The sequence below is a fragment of the Callorhinus ursinus genome, unplaced genomic scaffold (genome assembly GCF_003265705.2).
Source record: "Callorhinus ursinus isolate GAN/ISIS: 27379988/994484 unplaced genomic scaffold, GSC_fseal_2.0 scaffold7, whole genome shotgun sequence".
In the NCBI taxonomy this organism is placed as follows: domain Eukaryota; kingdom Metazoa; phylum Chordata; class Mammalia; order Carnivora; family Otariidae; genus Callorhinus; species Callorhinus ursinus.
This window is the reverse complement of record NW_027397069.1, coordinates 68187408-68208582: the sequence shown is the minus strand read 5'-3', so window position 1 is coordinate 68208582 and position 21175 is coordinate 68187408. Positions and strand designations below refer to the sequence as shown.

Below are 21175 nucleotides of genomic sequence, written 5' to 3'. Positions count from 1 at the left end.
GGGGATTGTAGAGGAGAGAGAGATTAAAGGGATCTCAATGGATCATAGTGATGGATTAGCTTGGGGGATCGGGGGAAAAGGGGAAGGCTGAATTCTGGCTTAGTGACTGAGTCTATGTCGGTGCTTTTCCCAAGATAGGGATTATAAGGAGATAAGGAAGAGGATGGCCAGGTGCATTTTGAGGTGCCCATGATGGGAGCTCTTGTCATGCCTTGGTTGGCCCCTCCCATGGTTCACTGAATTGGAAACCAGTCCTGCCCGCATGCCACTCTCCTGCAATTATCAGCCACACCCATGAGATTGCAGTGGTCATCCAGTGGTGTGGTCTGGAATCCATTTTGTTCCTCTCGCTTGCTCTGGGCATTGGCAGAGCATCAGCTGAAGCTCTAAGGTGTGGTTCTGGCTCCCTTCCCCTGGGAATCACCAGGCGCCTCCTGCATGCCCATTCTTCCCCCCCAGGTCACTCCTGCCATACCCCCACGGTAACTGGTTCCACCAGTTTTTTTGAGCATTCTTCTTTCCTCCACTCTGGCTGAAAGCTTTCTTGATGGAATCACCTAGCCTCCAGGCAAACAGGGTCTTCCCCTTCCTCATGCAAGACACCCCATCCGAGCTAAGAAGCCACTCTCCCGCTAATCTTAAATCATGCTCCCAACTGGTCTGTCTCGTGTGGACCATATTTGGGGTCAGGGCTGCCTGGGGCTGGCAGATTTAGATTAAATGTCCCAGCACATCTGCTTTTTTCTGAGGTCTGTCCTGATAGAAGATACACTTGGGTCTTTTAACAGGGATTTAAGGTGAATAGGGCTATCTTAGGGTCAGCAGAAGGGCATGGGGCTACACCAGCGTGGAGCTAGAGCAACTCCAAGAATCTCCTCAGTGTCCCTGGCTCAGGTTCAAGTTTGATCAAGAAAGACTCTTCTGTCTTGTCCTCTCTACCCTCCAAGACGGGGCCGAGCCTGTGAGGAGATGACTGGATTCTGAGCCAATCGGAAGATCACAGAAAGAGTTAATTTTAGTAGACAATCAGAGAAGTTAAGTTTAGGACTGAATGAGATCTTGAATTTCTTTCTGGACCCAGCAGCTCTGAGGACTTGCCTACCAAACATGGTTGGTTGATTGCTGTTGGCTGGAGCAGCATGAAGGAGGCTGGCAGCTCCAGGACTGTCTTCTGGGAGTCTGGCCACCCAGCTTGGTCTTCGATAACTTCATACTTTCCCATCCAGGAACCTTCATTTTGGTGTGAATTGGAATTCAGACATGGCTCGATTATAGCCCGAGCTCTGCTAATGAAATGGCATTGCTACAAACAGCTGTCCCAAAGATCCCAGACAAATGTGAGTGCCCAACAGCCAAAATACAGAAAGATCACTCGATCTGCACTGCTTCTCTAATGGGTCTTCCCTGAGGCCCAGCCAAGTGAATTGCCCCAGCGTAATCACTTTCAACTCCAACCTGTCTTTTCTCCTGCCCTTCTCCAGTTGTGCAATGTCATGGGAAGCCTTCTGGATCGGAAGCCAAGAAATCTGCTCTTTGGTCTTATTCTGCCCCTTACCAGCAGCGCCACCTGGGCAAGTTGCTTAACTTCTCTGGGCTTCAGTTTTCTTGACCAAAAACATCAGATTAAAAAAGAGATTAAAGGAGATTATGTGAGAAAACACGTGGAAACTCTTGCATTTGGTACAGACCAATAAAATAAGAATTTTCTGGAAACGTCGCTTCAAAGCCCTGCTGACTTTTCATATACTAATTAAATGTTTCCTTTTCGGTTAGCATTCTTTATATATTCATGTGGCAAGCAGCTATCAACATCATTGCCCTGTGGTAGTACCATCTTATTAAGTGGGTTTATCTGTGTTTCTCTCTTCCTGGTATTTTCTGTGATCCTCAATCCAACCAGAAAACAGTAAGAGGTTCTGTTTTCACTGCCTTTATATTTGAGAGGTTAGCGCAGAAATGTAGAGAGAATAAAGCTACCCTCGGCTTTTGGATTTCAAAATAGACTTTGAGGGGTGCCTGGGTGGCTCAGTCAGTTAAGCGTTTGCCTTCGGTTCAGGTCATGATCTTGGGGTCCTGGGATCAAGCCCCTTGTCAGGCTCCCTGCTCAGCAGGAAGCCTGCTTCTTCTCTCTCTCTGCCCCCCCTACCCCGCTCACTCTCTCTCCCCGTCTCTCTCTCTCTCTCTCTCTCTCTCTCAAATAAATAAAATCTTTAAAAAAAATAGACTTTGAGTCTCATAGCGGAGATGAGATAAAGGAAAAAGTTTTTGAGTCCCCAAAAACAGGGTCTTAAAGGACTTAGGGCATAGAGGTTGTACCATAAACAACATAGTTAGGAGAATGAATGATCATATGAAAATAGGTTTTTGCACTCTCTTGTCATCCAGGAGAAATGGGGTGGGCAGGGGAGAAGACATGAGAGAGATGCAGAGTGTTGTAGAGGAGAGCTGTGCTTCCATCTAAGAGGAGACTGGTTCGGTGGCAAGCAAGGCTTTCTCAGGCTGGGGGCGTATAGAGCAGCAGGAAGGTGAAAATGGCAGCCTGGCCAACCTACACAGGGAATGTCTGAGACAACCCCATGTAAAGCATCCAAAAGTTTACCATCTCTCCTTCCCTTAATGACAGAAGTCAATGAACCTGCAGAGAAGGGCTAAACATGATCTCTATGGCTCCAATAACAGACCAGAAGAAACGTGATCATCCCAGCCAATGCCAAAGTAGGGAGATGACAAGGACCAGGGACCTGGTGGAAGAAGGAGCATCTTGGCTGATGCCAGAATGGACAGATGATGACACCAGAGATCTGATCCCTTGAAGGTGTGGCATGTTAGCATTCTAGAACTTGGACCTATCCCCAGGTACATGGGCAGAGAGGGAAAACTCCGAATCAATAAAGAACATCCTGACCGAGTTTGTTCTGAAGTGGCTAAGTTCTTACCACCAACAGCATGGGGGCGAGGGTGGGGGGGAGGTTCAAGAAACAAAATTAAATTCAGTTTAAAAAAAGTGATATAGTTTTTGCATCTCTGAGTTTCGTGGATCAAGATTTGTAACCACTAAAATACACTGTTTTCTCACATGTGGGTGGTTCAAAGCACTTTCACACATCATCTAAGTCAGGTCTGATGCTCCACTGCAGACACAGGGACAGCCATACCAGTATCTGTTCCAAGTGGTGGATGATTTTGCCGTACTCATTATTAAATATTTTGAAATTACCCTGAAATCGAATGCCTCCTAATGTGCATAGTCACTGTGTTTGGGGTTAGTGTGTCTCATTTCCATTATAAATATTTTCATTCATTTGTTCATTCAATAAATAGCTAACTTCCTTCCAAATACCAGGAACTATGCTAGCAACTTCATGGTAAAAAGAAAAGAAAAATAACAGTTTCTGCCATCATGGGCCTTACAGTCTAGTAGTAGATAGAATTTAAGAATCCAAAAATAAATGTTAAATGACAGCCGTTACCTCAATCAAAACAAACAAACCAAAATTATAACCGTGCTGCCCAGTACCTGGAAGAGGTACCTGGTGTTATGAGAATTCATAATTATAGCCAGAGAGGTCACTTGAGGAGGTCAAGACTGGGCTGCGTCTGAAGAAAGATGAAGTGTAAACCAGGTAAAGATGGAGGAGGAGGGAGTAGGGCGTTTCAAAAAAGAATAACACATGCAAAGGTCCTGTGATGGCTGACATGTTTAAGAATAATGTGGAGTGTGGCCCAAGATGAGGCTGGACATGGTAGATGATGATAAGGATTAGTATCTTTATCCCCGCGGCGGGTGGGGGGGGGGAAGCAGGACAATAGGTTAGCAAGGGGACCGTGCCCCCACCGAAGCTGACTTTTAGTATAGACACACGAGTCATTCTGGGAGGGTTCATGGCTTTGAAATAGAATAGACTTAAAAGAAGTTGCCTTTGAATTCTGTCTCTGGGTACTTCCACCACTCCCCATTCTGATGTCCACCTTTTCCTTTCGCTTCTCCTGGAAAGTTGTGGGTTCATAATGGGTCATCCATACAAAAGGGATCCAGCCAGTGACTGTGTAAAGTTATTTCTCTTGACAGAAATTTCTGGATGTCTGCTACACGCAAATAAGTCTAGTTATGGGTATGCACCGGGTCAGGGTGCTTCTACCTGCCCAGCGCCCAATGCCCCCCTTCTGAAAACAGCTCCTTGGTTTTCCTGTAGGGAACCATGTGTGACCACTCTCATTCCAGCTGAGAACTGGTGGGGTCAGTTCTGTCTCATCCCCACTCCCTCCTGCCCCCAGCTCCAGGGCTAAGTATGATCACTTGGGCTGATGGACATATGCCACTCCATTGTGACTGGCCCAGGGACAGCACAAGAGTCAACTTGGTCCACTACACCTCCTTCCTAGAGCTTCTTCTGAAACTGGGGAGAAGAGGCCTCTTTTGGCTGGGATTGTCCCACTGAGGAATGTGGACACCTTGCAGAGAGGGTCTGGGGGTGAAGCCAATGCGGAAGGAATTTGAGCTGAGAATGAGAGAGGGAGAGAGAGAGAGAGAGAGAGAGAGAGAGAATTGCCAGGCCCAAAAACATCTCCTGGAGCCTGAACTTTGTAGTGTTAGGAGCCAGTTGCTTAGCAGCGGCTCAAGTCAGCCAGCCCTCTTACTGGCGGCCCAGAGACTCAATCCAGACCGTGCCAGCACTTGGTCACCCTTTTTCAATCTCTGTTTCACAGCCTGTATCTAGTCCTCATCCAGTGCCCCTTTAGGCTGCCCCTTGCTTTTACACAAAGTCTACACTAGAGCCTTCTCTCGGTCCCCCAGCACCAAGGAAGCGCAGTCCTTTCTGCTGTGTTCCCTGGCTCAGCCCAACACGCTCCTCTGTGCCCAGCCCGTCTCTCCTTTTCCAGCATGAAGTGCAGGCCACTAGGTCGAACCCCAGAGTTATTCCTCAGCATTCTTCAGCTGGAGTCATTCTAAAGCCGAGGGAGAGGACACTTCAGGCCCCAACAGCATTGGTTTCTTTTCTCAAGCTCCCAAGCCATAACCTTTTTTCACATGGTTCTTTCCCCTTCTAGCGTGTGGTTCCTGCCCCCACTCCTGTGGGCGATGCTCGTCATACGTCCACTTCTCCTTTATGCCCTTTCTCATCTTCCACTTGCCTCGCAGTCCAACTGCCAGCTTTATCCATATTTTGGGGCCCAGGTCTCCTTGCTTGGGTCTTTCACACACCTCCCAAGGACCGGCATTGTTTCCTATCCAGGGCTTTCCAACTCCCATCCCCAGGGACGCGGCCCCATCTTTTGGTTTCCAGCAGAACAAACTCACACGCCACTGAACGTGAGGATAATCACCGTGAGAGCTACAAGGGAGGACAGGCGGAATGTATTCCAGCCCCTTGCCCTATAGGGAACACGCCTGGAGACCAGAGAGGTTATTCCTTGCCCCAGTCTCACAGTTACTTGACAATGGATTACCTGTCCGAAAGGACGTGGGGGAGAGTTGCTCCTGTCATTTGGCATTATTGAAATGTTGAAGCCCACGGTGCCTGTTCATCCAACAATAACCGACAACGGAAGGGCTTGTCCCCCCTCGGTTTACTCTGTTGTCACAAGTTAGCTTACGGGAAATGCAGCAACGAATTCAGGTCTGGGAAAGAAGAGAGCTAGAGCAGTGAAAAACTTGAGTACTTGAGATTAAGCTGAGAGAGGAATAGGATCACGTAGAGGGAAAGAAATGCTCCATGTTGCTGAATACCTCTGACTGATATACCTCAGTGTCCTCCGCAGGTAACTCCCTCGTGTAACTGAAACTCCCATTTGATGCTCCCTGGATGCCCTGGGACAGCTGATGACCTTGAGAAAACAAAAGCTTAAATGAGCCCTAAGGCTGATGTTGAAGCTGCCAGCAAGTCCCACCAACAAGTCACAAAGCCAGAATTAGGGTTCAGCTTTCCAAGCCTTCCTCCTACCCCCAAGCTCCTACTTTACCCCCCAACCCTTCATGCACATCTTCTCATTCTCCTTGTTCTCATCCCAGATTAAGAGTCTAAAGAAAAGACACCCACATGAGACGGGGAAACATATAGGACCCAAGGAGAGAGAGGGTGGAGGGGTAGAAACAAAAGCACAGAGAGGAAGAAAATAGGGGGAGGACACTTAAAACTCTTCATACGTGCTGCTGTGAGTGATTTTGTGTGTTTTTTTTTTAACTTTTATTTTTTTTAAGATTTTCTATTTATTTATTTGACAGAGAAAGAGAGAAAGCGTGAGCACAAGCAGGGGGAGCATGACAGGGAGAAGCAGGCTTCTCACGCAGGGCTCAATCGCTGAGTGATTTTGATGCAGCACTACCTTTTGCTAAGGGGAGATCATTCCCCTCTTGGTGAAAAAGGAGGAAAGTATAAAATAATTTAAAAAAATGATCACTGCCTCTATGGAAGAATAAGTGCTCTGCATCAGGTGTGTGTGTATGTGTGTGTATGTATATATATTCAAGAGAAATGGAGATAAATGTATGGATGACAAAATTCAACAATTATGCAGTGAAAGATTCTTAATGTCTTAAGAGATAATGTCAGCAAAAAAATTCTTGATGAGGGTAAAGAGGTATTTCTCATCGGTTCACACACACACACGATGTGTATATATGTCATATTGTGCATTTAAAGTGACTTACTTGTTTGGGTCATTCGAAAGCAAACTTGCGGCCCATCCTGAGGTAACTTGCAAAATCGGAGTTGGGGATGAATGGAAGTCTGGACCCTTTTCTCTTTAGCCTACTTTGCACAACCCCCGATGCAATTAAATTCTATGGCGTTCTAAAAACGATGATGGGATCTCTTTCTCAACAGAGGCTGGAGTCCTCTGATTCTGTTGCTCTTTGCTAGTTACCTTCTATGTGCTTAGATCCCTTAATTCCCCAGCTGAATTGTGACCTCCTTTTCTTTATCTTTGGTACCTCACAGACCCTGCTCTGGGACCTTGGGGGACAGGAGAGGTTCCATAAACACTTCGTGGTTGGCTGATGGCCAGCTGGACCAGGCAATTTCCTTCAAAAGCAAGAGGATGACTTGTCTTGGCCGTGCAGACTTTGAGGATAAAGGACAAGCCAAAGAGTGATTGAAAATGTACGTCTGGCTGTCCGAGCAGACCACGGTGGGACAAAATGTGCTGAGCCCAGCCTGAGAGAGTCCAGCCCTGTGGTCAGACAGCTGCAACGGCTTGCCCTGCCTTGGCTCACTGAGGACTGGCTGCTTACTCCTCCAAAAAGAGAGCAGAGCCCCCACTGAGGATTTGACATTCAGACATGATTTTTCAGTTGGATCAGTCAGCTTACATTCCTGTATTGCATGCTTCTCTTTCTTTCTGTCTCTCTTTTTCTATCTATTTCTCTCTCAGTGTACATTGAGCTTATTTGGGGCACATAAAAAGGAGGCAAAGGTATGGGAGTTCCTTGAGAATGCCCCCAACTTGGGCAGTTATTCTATTTCAAAAGGAACAATTCTTGTTTTTTACAGTAGGGTCAATTCTACCTAAATTATACGCCCCCCCCCAGCTCCTTACATTTCTATGGCATTCCTTAATTCTGGGAGTGCCACAGGTTGTAACTCATTCCCTTATCCTCTATTAAAATATAGATACACTCGTTCAGAAAGCTCCTTCAAAAAATGGTAACAGCCATTCATATTTTAGTATGAATGAATTTGTCAGATACTCCATTTATAGATGTCACTGGCAAAGAAGCAGATGAGAGCAGGGGCCCCAAGCAGTGGAGGCTATTAAGGGGGGCCGGTGGGTTAGAGGGAAAATGAAGCAACAAGATGAAGCTGAAGATATCAAAGAAAAAACTTTCTTCTTTCCTATTTTTTCCCAACATCCTCCCTGCCTATCTGTCTCTCTGATGTTACTTCTCTTGTTGGCGAGTGCATGTAGGGTATTCCTCTGTGTGCACATAGGCATACCAACACTACCTCAAAGTTAACCGATCCTTTAAAACCCATGCCAATGTTTGGCATTGAAGCTATGGAAAAATCTACGACATTTTCAGTCAGATGTTTTTCATTCATTTATTCAACAAATTTACTATTGATTTAACACTGTGTTGAACAACAGGGATACAGAAATGAATAAGACAGATGCACTGTTTTTTCCTTGTATGGTGAAAATATGCGCACCCTTGTTTAACTAGACTGCTTTGGAAGAAAAATGAAACATGCCTGTTTGGTTTAGGTTGATGGAAATGTGTGTTTGCATTTGTGTATTATTGTGTGTGGTTGTGTGTGTGTTCACATGTGTTTTTGCATATGTGGTTATGTGTCTGCATGTGTGTGTTTTTGCGTGTGTGCGTGTGTGCTTGCATGTGTGAGACACTGAAGGTACAAGGAAATTAATGAGTCTTTTTGGTTTTTTTTACACCTGTTTTCTACACCTAGAGTATGAAAATACTAATATCACTTATTGAAAATTCATGTTACCTTGAACGATGCCTTTATCTCCATCTTTCTTATGCTCATGATGTTATAGAGAATAAATTCTTGGAAAAACAACTCATACCGTAAAAATGCCAACATTTAATAACAAAAAGCACAGAAAAATAAGTAGAGCACAAATATATGCTTTTATATTTATTGATTAAGTATATAAAGCCAAACACTAAAAGCAAACTTACTGATATTTCTTTGGAGGGTTTTTCCACAAAGAATTCTTAGAAATGAGCTCGTTCAAATCTAGACATCTAGATCTAGACAAACCTATCATCTTTATTGCCAGAAGGCCTTTGATATTATATAAAACTTAAGAGGCATCTTTCTTAAGCCTCTCGTTTGCTAACTGAATGTGTATGAGGGCCTTTGCAATTGCTTGAAAGGTAACAGCTGAGGAACCCCTCTTTCCTGGCTCACAGGACAGATTGGGGGACATCGGTCTGTCATGAGTCAAGGGCTGTTTGCTCCAGGATGTGCAGACAGAATCCTCTCCACCCTCACCCAGGACTGACTGTGTTATTTGTGGGGTCCAGTGCAAAGTGAAAATGACAGGCCCCCTGTTCAAAAAGGTTTAAGTATTTCAAGAAGGTGACAGCAGAGCATTAAACCAAGTTCAGGTCCTTCTGAGTGCAGGGCTCAGGGAAAGGTAGTTTGCCTGCCCATGAAGCCAGCCCTATACCCACGTGGATACACAAATAGCTTTGAGAGACATTGGACACATTCTGTTCTTTACTCCACATCCTGAGCTCTGTTTCTGCTTCATTTCTGGCCTCTGACTCAGTTCTCCTTGTCCCAGTGTATTCTCCTCCTATCCTGAGTAACATCTCTGTCTGTCTGTCTCTCCCCACCCCCACCCCACGTCAGCTTTTTTTTTCTTCCTACCTCCTTCATTTTGATACTTCTAGATATGGCCTATTCAATCTCAGGATACAAATCCAGAGCCTATTCCAAGATTAGTTCTAGTGCCAGATCCATATGGGTCTTTCAAACTTACCCTTGTAGCTCAAAGTCTTCCTTCTTTTGGTGCCAAACTGGATTTTATTATTTTTTTAAAGACTTTATTTATTTATTTGTCAGAGAGAGAGAGAGAAGGAGAGAGAGTGAGCGAGAGAGCTCGTGCACAAGCAGGGTGAGCGGCAGGCAGAGGGAGAAGCAGGCTTCCCACTGAACAAGGAGCCTGATGCAGGACTCCCTCCCAGAACCCCAGGATCATGACCTGAGCCGAAGGCAGACGCTTAACTGACTGAGCCACCCAGGTGTCCCGCCAAATTGGATTTTAATTGTCAAGTCCTAGGGCAAGCGTCACAAAGTGTGATGAAGTGGGCACGTGGGAGGTGGGTGCAAGGGGACTGATTTTCTGGGCTTACTTAGAGGGCCAAGAAAGAGTCAAAGAATAAAATGATGCTCCCAACCATCCCCTTCACTTCACCTCTTTGCTACTGTTTCTTTGATTTTTTTTGTTGTATTCCTCAGTTCTCCACATTTCCAACCCCCTGTCATTTCTCCTGTTCTCCTTCTTCCAACCTGTTTGCAGTGAGTTCCAATTCTGCTTGGAGCCCTTGCTGTGGTGATTCTGGACCCACAGTGAGAGAGAGGGAACCCAAAGATGAAGATGCAAGGATGGGCCCAGGAGCAAACGTTCAACCACAGCATCGTGCATACCCAGGGCATAAACTTCCTCTAACACGTGTTGTGGAGGAAGAGGAAATGCTTGACACATCTCCCAGATTGCCTTTGTGGTAACTGCTTTGAGATGGTTCTTGTCCAATAGTATAACCAGATGACTCATAAAAGAGTCTTTACTCATTGACTCTTTCTTCAGAGGACTCAATGAAATGAGTCACACCTCTGTTTACTAGATTTTATTGGGAACGTTAGGAGAAATCCTTTCCCCTGGGAACAGGAAGTTTTTGGTGTTTCTTGTGTAGGTTAAACACCATTGGGGGCATGCTATCACACACACTATCAATGGGCTGACTTTCTACCAGGGATGCTCAATGAAGATCAGCAGAGCAATGTTTTGGGGGGAGGGCATATTTCACATTAGTATTGTTTTAATAATCCAAGTCCACAGAAGGTAAGCCTGGACAAAATGTTTCCTATGGTGAATACTTAGGAGAGAATCTGAATGAAAACGCATCAAGGCTGGGGGGATGTTGACAGAAAACTCAATAACTGAGTCTTGGAAACCGTAATCATTGATTTTGTCCTATGGGGGATGAAATGAAATCTCATTTCACAATCCATTACAAATAAGGGGAGGTGGAGCCAGCTGGAGGCACCACTAGGATTTCTGCCCATGACAGAAAGGCAGATTATGAACTCACCAGCCACAGACCTCAGACTCAGGATAAGCTAGGCAAGAAGAGAGGGACTTTATACCAAAGGCTAGCAGATACCACAGAGTATGGACCCTAGGACCTGCAGAAGTTTGGGGAACTTCTCTTCCTCCACTACCACAAGACAAATAAGCTACATGTCTCTCCCCCAAACATCAGGTACCATCTTGGAAAAAGAAGCAGGGGGAAGGGAGGGCTGTGTGAGAGAAAGGACAATTATATAAGGGAAGCAAAACTCTACCTGAAGAAAAAATTTCAATTATCAGATAGATTAAGCTTTACATGAGATCAGACATTTAATTAAAAATTTCCCAGTAGCCATTCAATGGAAGCATGAGAAAATGATAAGGTTACATAGAGCCCAAAGTCATTACATTTTTGTCTACACATCGAAGGTAGCAACCTGCCACACAGTTGATTATGTAAGATCTATTATATACCAGACACTATACTCGATGTGGGGCAGGGGGGCAAAATCTAGTTTAAGAGAGAAGCAGAGAGGTAAGTGATTATTATACAGTGTTGCTGGTAAGCTCTATGACAGAGAAATACCCCAGTGATATAGAGTTCCAGAAGAGAAACACTGAATTCAGAATAAGGACTCAGAGAACACTCCTGGGTTGTTGAAATTAGTTGAATTTGGAAGAACAAGTAGGTGTTACCTAGAATTTCAGTTCTAGATGAAGAAATGAGGGAAGGACTTCCACGCCAGGAGAACAGTAACAGCTCTCTGTTCCCACAGAGTTGGGAAATGCATGATGAGGTGGGAGAGGATTCTATGTAGTTGGAGTGTGGGGAAGAGTCAGGAGATGATGCTGAAGAGGTAAGAAGAGTCCAATCAGGAAGAGACCTGTGCGCTAAGGCTTTCGACTTTTGTCTTGAAAGCTATAAAGATCACTGAAAGATTCTAACCAGGGATAGGACAGAATAAGATTCTCATCTGAAAAAAATAGTTCAGGTCACAGGGTGGAAGACAAGGAAAGGAGAAAGGGACAAGTGAGACCAGGGAAGTGACACTTGCAGTAACCCGGTAAGAAAGGATGAGAGCCTGAACCAAGATTGGGGCTTTGTGAATGAAGAGCAGGTTCAGACTTAAGACATACATGGGGAAATGGATTTTATAGCCTATGAGATGAGGGGGCTAAGTGAGAGGGACTTGCAGAGCTCTGACAGGAAGGGAGTGCCCAAGTGGGTGCCCTGTCCCAAGTGGAAGACAAGACAACAGTGGGTTTGAGGAAGCAGATGATGAGTTGGGTGGGGGTGTGATTGGTAATTTTGTTGTGGCACCAGACCACCAAGTGGATCTGCCTAGTATCAGTCAGAGTGGTCAGTAATATTCTATGCCTCTGAGAAGTAAAATAAGGGTTTGGGCTCATCAGTGGCCTTGTCAACTTGACAGTTACTGGGAACCTTAATAACAGCATATTCAGTGGTTGAGATAAAAGCCAATTTGCAGTGAGTTGAGGAGTAGCTGATAAGAAAATGAAGTTAGCGTCCTCCCTCAAACTGAGCTTATTCCTCCCAATGCTGAGCTTATTCACCCCTGTTTTGGTGAAGAGTCCCACTGAAACTGGGCAGTCTTCATCTGACTCCTGGCTCTTTTTCATATCATGTATTGGTCAGTTACTGAGTCCTGTTGATTCTATTACCTTATGATCTCGTGACACCTCCCCCATTCCCCACACTACCTCTCACCTTAATCTAGTCTTTCCAAGCCTGGTGACTCAACTTCCAAATGAAACTGAGACATCTTTTAACAACACAAATCTAATCATAACTCTTTGGCTGAACATCACGAGGTGGCTCTGATAACTTTCTGGAGAAAGTCTGGACTCCTTGGTGGGACATATAACTGGATCTCTGAGCTCCTATCCAGTCTTTACTCTCTTAGCTTCTCCTCACAGCCCCGCCCTCGACCTCTCTGCTCTGCTCAGATTGAGTTCATGGGGTTCCCTCTCTCTCACATCAGTTCTCAAGCACCCCATGTTCACCTGCAGCATTATCAGTGAGCAACACTAAGGACTAGCTCACCTCATCACTAATGAGAGCAAGAGAAGGAGCTGACACGTAGACATGTAGAATGTTGGCTGGACCCAGTGAGATTCAGCCAAGTTAAAGGCGTAACTTCGAGGGCTGTAGTGGAATATCTATTTGGCAGTGCTCGGCAGCTAAGTGAAGAAGGCACACTGAACCACCCTATGCAACCTAATGGGTAGATTGGAGGTAAACAGGGTGGGTGGGGCAGATAGCCAAGGGAGAGGATTTGATGTAATACGTGAGAGAGGGATTGAAATGGTGTGTCACATGATATAGGCTGGAGAGAAAAGGAAATAAAAAGGAGCCAATGGTTTGGAGAAAATGGAGTAGATAGTAGGGTACAGGTTTCACTTCAGTCAAGGCAGAGGTATATTGGGAACAAGAGAATGAGACCGATGGAAAGATTAGGGGGTGGAGGGGAAAGATCAGGAGGTCCATGGGTTCTGTGGCACAGTTGTTCAGGGTTATGGTGAGCTGGCCATGGGTGTGGTAGCTCAAGTACAGTGATCGTGAAGGTCTTTAAAATAATGAAAAATCCCGAAACTACAAGGCTGGAGTATTGACTGAGTCATTCACAAGAACACAGCGGTGGAGGGCATGCTGGGAGTTCAGAACCCAAACTATCAATCATGAGTGTGAAAGCTAAAGGAAAGGGAGATGACAACAGGGAGGGGTGGGGGATGGCTCACCTGCAGGGCATTAGCCTCTTTATGGGAAGGTAGAGGATGGTGGTCTGAAACGGCAAGAGGGAGATAGGAACATTCTCATGTGTTTACCTCTTCTTCTGGGCCCACAGTAAAGGGAAGGATTGGGAGTGAGCAGGCTCCACTTAAGAGGAAAGAACAACCATCTCCTTTTGGTAAACCCTGGAGAAAGCCTCTTCTCAAGAAGACATTCTGCATATCCTTCAGCTTCCTCTATATCCTGGATTCCCAGATCCAGGCTTCTCTGCAGACCTTACTTCTGAGAGTCGCACACCCAAATGGCAGCTGGCCAACTCTACCCGCATGTTCATGGACAACTCAAACACTCATGTCCAAAACCGAATTCCCACCTTCCCCACATGTCCCCTTCCCCATCCTCACAACCTTTCATGTCTCTTCCTTGTAACAGAGAATTATAGGATTATTTCCTCATTGCTCATGTTGGAAGTATGGAATCATCTGACTCCTTCATCTCCAAATCCTTTGGTTTTCAACCAGCTCTGTCAAGTTCATCCAGCCCTCCTCTTCTCTGGCACTTCCCTCAGAGTATGGTCACTCACATTCATACAATGTCCCAACTCCCCTCCTGCTCTCCCATCTTGCTCCCACTGCCACCTATGTTCACACTGTTGACATCATAGCTGTGTTCATCTTCATGAAATTAAAAGCTCTTGCCAGGACTAGGGAAATACAGGGCCCCAGCTTGGGACTGAGAAGTTAATCTCCTCTCTTCACAGGCTCCTCTGTCCCAACCCATGGCCAATGGTGACCCTAAAGGGTTGCAACCTCCGCACTGGGATGTACTTGGTACCCTGGGTTGCTTGGGTTGCCCACTGAGTGTGCCATGGGGCTGCCAATTTGGGGTGGGGACAGCTACTGCCTTGCTCTGTCCCAAGATGCCATGAGGCTGTATCCAACCTTCCATATGTGTGCACTTGGGCCCCTCCCAAGAATGGAAGGTGATAGTAGAACATGGGCCTCCTGCTTTCATCTCCCTGCATGGAGGGCAGGAGCCATAATGGGACAAGGGTCAGGAGAAGGAGTTAGGCTGGGCCAGGCACCATAATATAGGAAATAGGTCACTGAGAACATAATTCTAGAAGGTATCAAGAGTTGGGACCACACATGAGCAGAGGCTCCAAGCCTGACATGCTCCACTGTCCCATTCAACTTCACCTACAAAAAACACATTCAAAGAGAATTCTTAACAATTTTAATATAGCAACTACAGGAACATTAAGCTCCAACCATCCAAGTACACATCCTGTGCAACTGCACTGGCCCCATCTGTCCATGATGTCAACTCTTCCTCTTCCCTCCTCTCCTTAAAATCCTTCAATAGCTCACGTTCTTTTCTTTTTTTAATAAGGAAAAAAAGTCCAAATGCTTTAACCTGAATTTTATTATTAGGCTTTCTGACATACCGTGCTCAGTATTTGGAACATATTTACCCCATTCCCATGTCCCTTGGCCTAACTAAGTCTTGTTCATCCCTGAGATCTTGGTTTTAACACCACTTTCTCTGTGAAACTTTCCATGACCCTCTTGTTTAAGTGCTTCATTTGTTTGACCTCACGGCACCAGAACCAAACACAGAAGGAACTTCACATGGAAAGACCAGTCACACACGTCATAGAACAAGGACTGAAATAAGCACACACTTGGAAATGGGATTATAGGCCTTGACTCAAAAATGGGTGGGGTTGCCTCTTGGACTTGGCAGGCCTGGGGTAGAAGGCTTTATGACTCTGCCATTATTAACCTGTTCCTCTCCCTGAGATTGTACTTATCATGAAGGGACAATTGCCTATAGGTCCAAGTCACGTCTGTTACTTGTCATGTGTGACCTCTGTGGAGGTTGGGAGGTTATTCTCATTGTCTCACACAATGCTTATGACCTGCTAAGAGCTTGAGAAATATTTTCTGGCTAAAGCAATGAATGAAAAAATTGAATATACACCCTCAGGTTACTGTAACATCCTAAGACTGAAAATCCTGCATTTCAGTATTTGAGTTTTCCCAAATAATACAACCAGCCTCTAAAGGTCCTCAGGGATTCCCAGAGCATGCACGGATTAGTCTGGGTGGAAGGACTGTAGATCCTGAAGATTGAATGCAAAATTTAATGGGTACTACTGTAGTTTGGGGAAGGAGATGATCAATATTTTTTATCAGAAACTCAAAGTAGCTTTCTGCCCAAAGTTAACAAATCTTTTCTGAAACAGTGGTTCTTAAAGTGTGGTCCCTACAGGAGTGTCTTCAGCAACATTTGGAGACTTTATTAGAAATGCAAATTCTTGGAGCTCCTGGGTGGCTCAGTCAGTTTTAAGCATCCTGACTCTTGATTTCAGCTCAGTTCATGATCTCAGGGTCGTGAGTTTGAGCCCCACATTGGGCTCCAGACTCAATGGGGAGTCTGCTTGAGATTCTATTTCTCCCTTTCCGTCTGCCCCTCCCCACTGCTCTCTCTCTCTCTCTCTCAAAAATAAATAAATCTTAAAAAAAAAAAAAGAAATTGAATTCTCTGCCCAATGGGCCTAATCAACAGGTGCTTCCTACAGTGAAGTCTTGAATCTGATCACCAGGAAACACCAGCCAAACTCAAACTGGGGTCAGTCTACAAACTCAATGGCCTATACTCCTAAAAAAGATCAATGTCATGGACTACAAAGACAGACTCAGGAACAGTTGTAGATTAAAAGGAGACTAAAGAAACATGACAATTAAATGCCTTGGATTTTCTTTTGCTGTAACATATATTATTGAGCCAATTGACAAAATATGTATAAGGTTTGTAGATTAGAGAATATTTTATCAATGTTAATTTGCTGGTTTTGATAGCTGTCCTGTGGTTTTGTAAGAAAATTCCTTGAGTTGAGACAATATACTCTGAAATATTTAAGAATGATGAAACACCGGGCGCCTGGGTGGCTCAGTTGGTTAAGCGACAGCCTTCGGCTCAGGTCATGATCCTGGAGTCCCGGGATCGAGTCCCGCATCGGGCTCCCTGCTCGGCGGGGAGTCTGCTTCTCCCTCTGATCCTCTTCCCTCTCGTGCTCTCTATCTCTCATTCTCTCTCTCTCAAATAAATAAATAAAATCTTTAAAAAAAAAAAAAAAAGAATGATGAAACACCATGTTTGTGTCTTACTCTTAAATGATCCAGGAAAATAATGAGAGAGAGAGAGAGAGAGAGAAGGGGGAGAAAGAAGAGGCTTTCTTCATGAACAAAATCATGATTCTGCTAGCAAGGAGGATAGGAAGAATGGATGTTGGACCTCACAATAAGCACACAGAACTTAGTAAGTTGGTCTCTTATTGCTGAAAAAATAACTTGGGTAAATTCTACTCTAAACTATTAAAACATGCAATTATATGTAACAGAACATCAAGTGAAATTTTTCCCATGTCCTGGAACTAACCAGAGACATTAAGCACCCCACATTCAGAGAGCTGCCAACAGCTGGGGTTATCTTTTCACCTCAGAGTCTGTAAGAGGCACAAGTTCAGAGCCCATCCTACTTTCCCACCCCACTCCACATCCAGTGACTATAAGAAAAACTTTAAGAGGTAAAGGAGTCCTCTGCTTTTTGACTAATACAGTGTTTATGAAAAGAAGCTATTTCCTTCCATTCTGTAAAACCAAGGGTAAGACCCCAAGAGAGAATCAGCTATAAAGGCTTGGGAAGACTACAAGAGGGGGAAAGTTGTATTTTATTCCCTGGTTGAACATCAGCTTATCTAGTAGAGTTCTAATCTGCCCCTCTTAGTTAAGGAAGAGGAAGAGAAACTTCAAGATGATGGCAAGATGGAGAGAGGTCTCCGCAGTGGAACAGCCACACCCACCATCTGACTAGACAAAGATGTGTACGTTTCCAGGAGGTCAAACAGACTCCAGTGAAAAGAACTAGGCTTGGGTCACATGGCTGATACCAGATCAAAGACAATTAACCTGAAGGGAATAATAATCCCAGGATCAAGAGGTTATGAGATGGAACATCTTTGGTATGGACAGAGGCAGTGAGATGGGTGAGGGGCGCGGAGGAGAAAGAAGCCAGCACAACTTATATAGAGCCATGTGGTCTGGAATGTTGCCTATTAAATCAAATCTGATCTTTTCAGGGGAATCAAATCTGCTCTCAATCACACTTGTACAAAACACATTTAACCTCATAAGCCCCAAGAACCAAGACAGGGTCTAGTCGGTACTGGGTAGATGAGGGGAAAAACCTTGGAATGACTTTTGAGGTAGAAGTTTGGAAATGAATGGGAGTGAATGAGCCTTAAATATTCAAAATGAGACTGTTCTAAGACAAGAATGCCTAAGAATTATAAAATTTGACAAAGGTATAAATAATGAATGAGCGACTGGGTAAAGTTTGACAAGGCTGTGGACAAAATTATTAGAAAATAATTTTAAACATTTTCTGTTTTTTTTTTAATCTGTGAAAGAATTCAAATTTATTGAATGAAAGGCACTGCTTACGATTTACAAAACAATTAAGTAAGTTGAAGAGGAAGCTTTCAGTGAATTAAATAATACAGGGTTTTTTGGATCTGTAATCGATAAACATTTAATTAAAAAAATAAACAGCTTGTATTAGGTCACCACACAGATTTATACAACAATCAGATGTGTAAAAACGTAAGTAAGGTTTTATGGGACCCCAACACAGGTATCTTTTCCTAAATCCTAAGAGAACCAAACAGTTTTAGAAGCTAAAGCTATTATGTTTACAGATGTGCAAAACACTAAGCAAAAACTCTTTATTTTTAAGAAAAAAGTACGTTTCCTCATTTTCTATTCTTGGCATAAATGTTAATTCTTCCCCGTGGAACCAAAACCTCCTGAACCCCTTTCAGTGTCATCTAAAACCTGAACTTCCTCTATTTCTGGATAAAAAATCCGTTCACAAATGAGCTGTGCAATCCGATCGCCCTTTTTGACTTGAAACTTTTCTTTGCCAAAATTAAATAGTACGACACCCACATTTCCTCTGTAATCTTCATCTATGACGCCAGCTCCTACATTGATGAAGTGTTTTCCAGCCAAGCCAGAACGGGGAGCTAGCTACTCTTCCATAGCACCCAGAAGGAAGAGCTACCTGAATGTCCGTTTTCACAAGGGCTTTCTCCATAGGTGGTAGTGTATAATCACAGGCACTGTACAGGTCGTAGCCTGCAGCCCTCGCGGACCCCTTGGTCGGGGCGGTGGTGTGCTCTGAGAGCCGGACAAAGTGGAGCCGCATGCTGTCCTCCGCAGGCCGGGGCCTCTTGCTGGGGGAGATGGCGGGTGTCGCTTCAGAGCAGGGCATGGCAGAACAGAACGCAAGAAAAGACAGCAGCAGAGAAAACAAACGCACACCTAAACATTTTCTGTTTTAAACACATGAGTTTAGACTCCTAAATAAACTGGTAATATATAGAAACTAAAATAGGATAAAACATTGGTCTTGAGTCATAATCCACCCCGATGTACCTCATACCCCTCCCTCTCACCAGCCCTGCCCTGTGGTTAATCAACCACAGTGGAGAAATGCCAAGAGACCCTTCAGCTGTGATGGTAATAGGACAGTCACATTTTCCTAGGAAATTTCAAGGGAGTGAAGTCATACAACCAACATCAAGTGGCCTCTGAGGACGTGTTCTCCAGGGTCTGCCACTGCCAAGACACCCTGATCAGGAGTAGCTGTCATTGAGCTGATGGCAAAGCTGACCTTCTGTTCACTGTGTGACATGATCCCTGTGATCCCACTTTCATGGGGCTGCCATCTTATTCCAAATCTATTATTGGGGAAAAAAGGAAGGAAGGTAGGAAAAAGTAAACTAAATCTAACAACAGTCAGAATATGATTTCATTTGCCTTGGGCCTCCTTATCTAAATTTGAGTGAGAGGAGAGACACAAGTATTAACATATTTTCTGGTTGCAATTCTAATTACCACATTATACCCATTGTTTTCCGAGAAGACATCACATGGGAAAGGGGATGGAAGGAGAGCGCCTGGGTTCAAATGTCAGCCATCCCATCCATTAGCTTTATGACCAGGGGAAAATTATTTTATCTCTCTATGCTTCAATTTCCTTATCAAAAAAGATTGTGGGGCGCCTGCGTGGCTCAGTGGGTTAAGCATCCAACTCTCGATTTCAGCTCAGGTCATGATCTCAGGGTTGTGAGATCGAGCCCTGCTTCGGGCTCCCAGTGTGGAGCCTGCTGTGGAGCCTGCTTGAGATTCTCTTTCTCCCTCTCCCTCTCTGAAAAAAAAAAAGGGAAGGAAGGAAGGAAAGAAGGAAGGAAGGAAAACGCAAATTCTCAGGCCTCATCTCAGACCTGCTAAGTCAGAAGTGTGGGATGAGGAGCCCAGTTGTCTTTGTTGGGAAGTCTTCCAGGAGATTCTGGTGCACACTCAAGTTTGAGAACCACTAAAGAATTAGAAGTAGAATGTTGTGTTTCCAAAGTTGCAGAGGTAAAAAGTGGGGATAAAAAATTAAAGGCAGAGAGAGCCCAGAAATAAGCCCTCATGTATATGGTCAAATAATTGTTGACAAGAGTGTTAAGACCGTTCAATGGAGGAAAAGATAGTCTTTTCAACAAATGGTGCTCGGAAAATTGGATATCCATCCATCCATGGAAAAGAATGAAGCTGGATCCTTACCTGACACCATAGGCAAAAATTCACTCACAATGGATCAAGGACCTAAATGTAAGACCTAAAACTCTTAGAAGAAAACATAGGACAAAAGCTTCACAATATCGGATTTGGCAGTGATTTGTTGGTCATGACACCAAAGGCCCAAGTAACAAAAGTGTCAAAGTGACTGACCCCCAACAAAAACTCTGGACACCAAGACTCATGTGAGTTTCCCTAGTTAGCACTCCCCTCTGCGTGTGTCACACCTTGTTGCTGGGAGAACAGGATCCTGTGAGCATGAATCCTCTGGGAGAAGACAGCTGGAGGCTTGTGCTTGGTCCTTCTGGACTCCACTCATGTGCCTTTTGCCACTGCTGATTTTAATCTGTATCCTTTCTCTGTAAAGACCATAACTGTGAGTATTACAGTTTTTCTGAGTTAAACAAACAAACAAACAAATTTTTCATTAATTAAAAACAGAGATGGGAAGGAAGCATGGCAAATAGAAAACAAAAATAGCGTAGTAGAAATAAGTCCAAATAGATCAGTTACCAAAATACATGTGAATATACTAAAGTCACCAGTGAAAAGATAAGAGAGGCTGGCTGGATTGGTTAAAAACAACAAGGGGTAGGTCCAGAAAGGAAAAAGTGTTAACAATTACAAAAACCCCTCCCACTATATCCTGTAAGTTCTGTGAGGTTACAGTTCTGTGAGGTCACAGGCTGGTCCAAAGTGCTTGTGAGGAGCAGGGCAGGGGGAGCCCCACACTCTTTCCTTCCCCCCAGTAGGGTTGGGACGCCTCTCTGCCATAAGTCTTTTCTCCAGGGGCAGCAGGGTTTAGACGTGTGTGCCTGATTACCATCCGGTATCCCTAGGCCAGCATATCAGTGCTCATTATGCCATAAAATTAATTCCTTTTTTATGTGTGATTACTCATCAAAGGCATTTGGTTTCCTCTAACAGGTTTTTAACATAACCTCAAGTTACTGTTTGTTTATTTGTTTGT

General features: G+C 44.5%; 1 pseudogene; it reads right to left on the bottom strand.

Annotated features, from left to right (window-relative positions):
• Positions 1-18082: 18082 nt before the first annotated feature.
• Positions 18083-18929, bottom strand: LOC112826571 (deoxyuridine 5'-triphosphate nucleotidohydrolase pseudogene; annotated as a pseudogene).
• Between the last annotated feature and the right edge of the window lie 2246 nt (positions 18930-21175).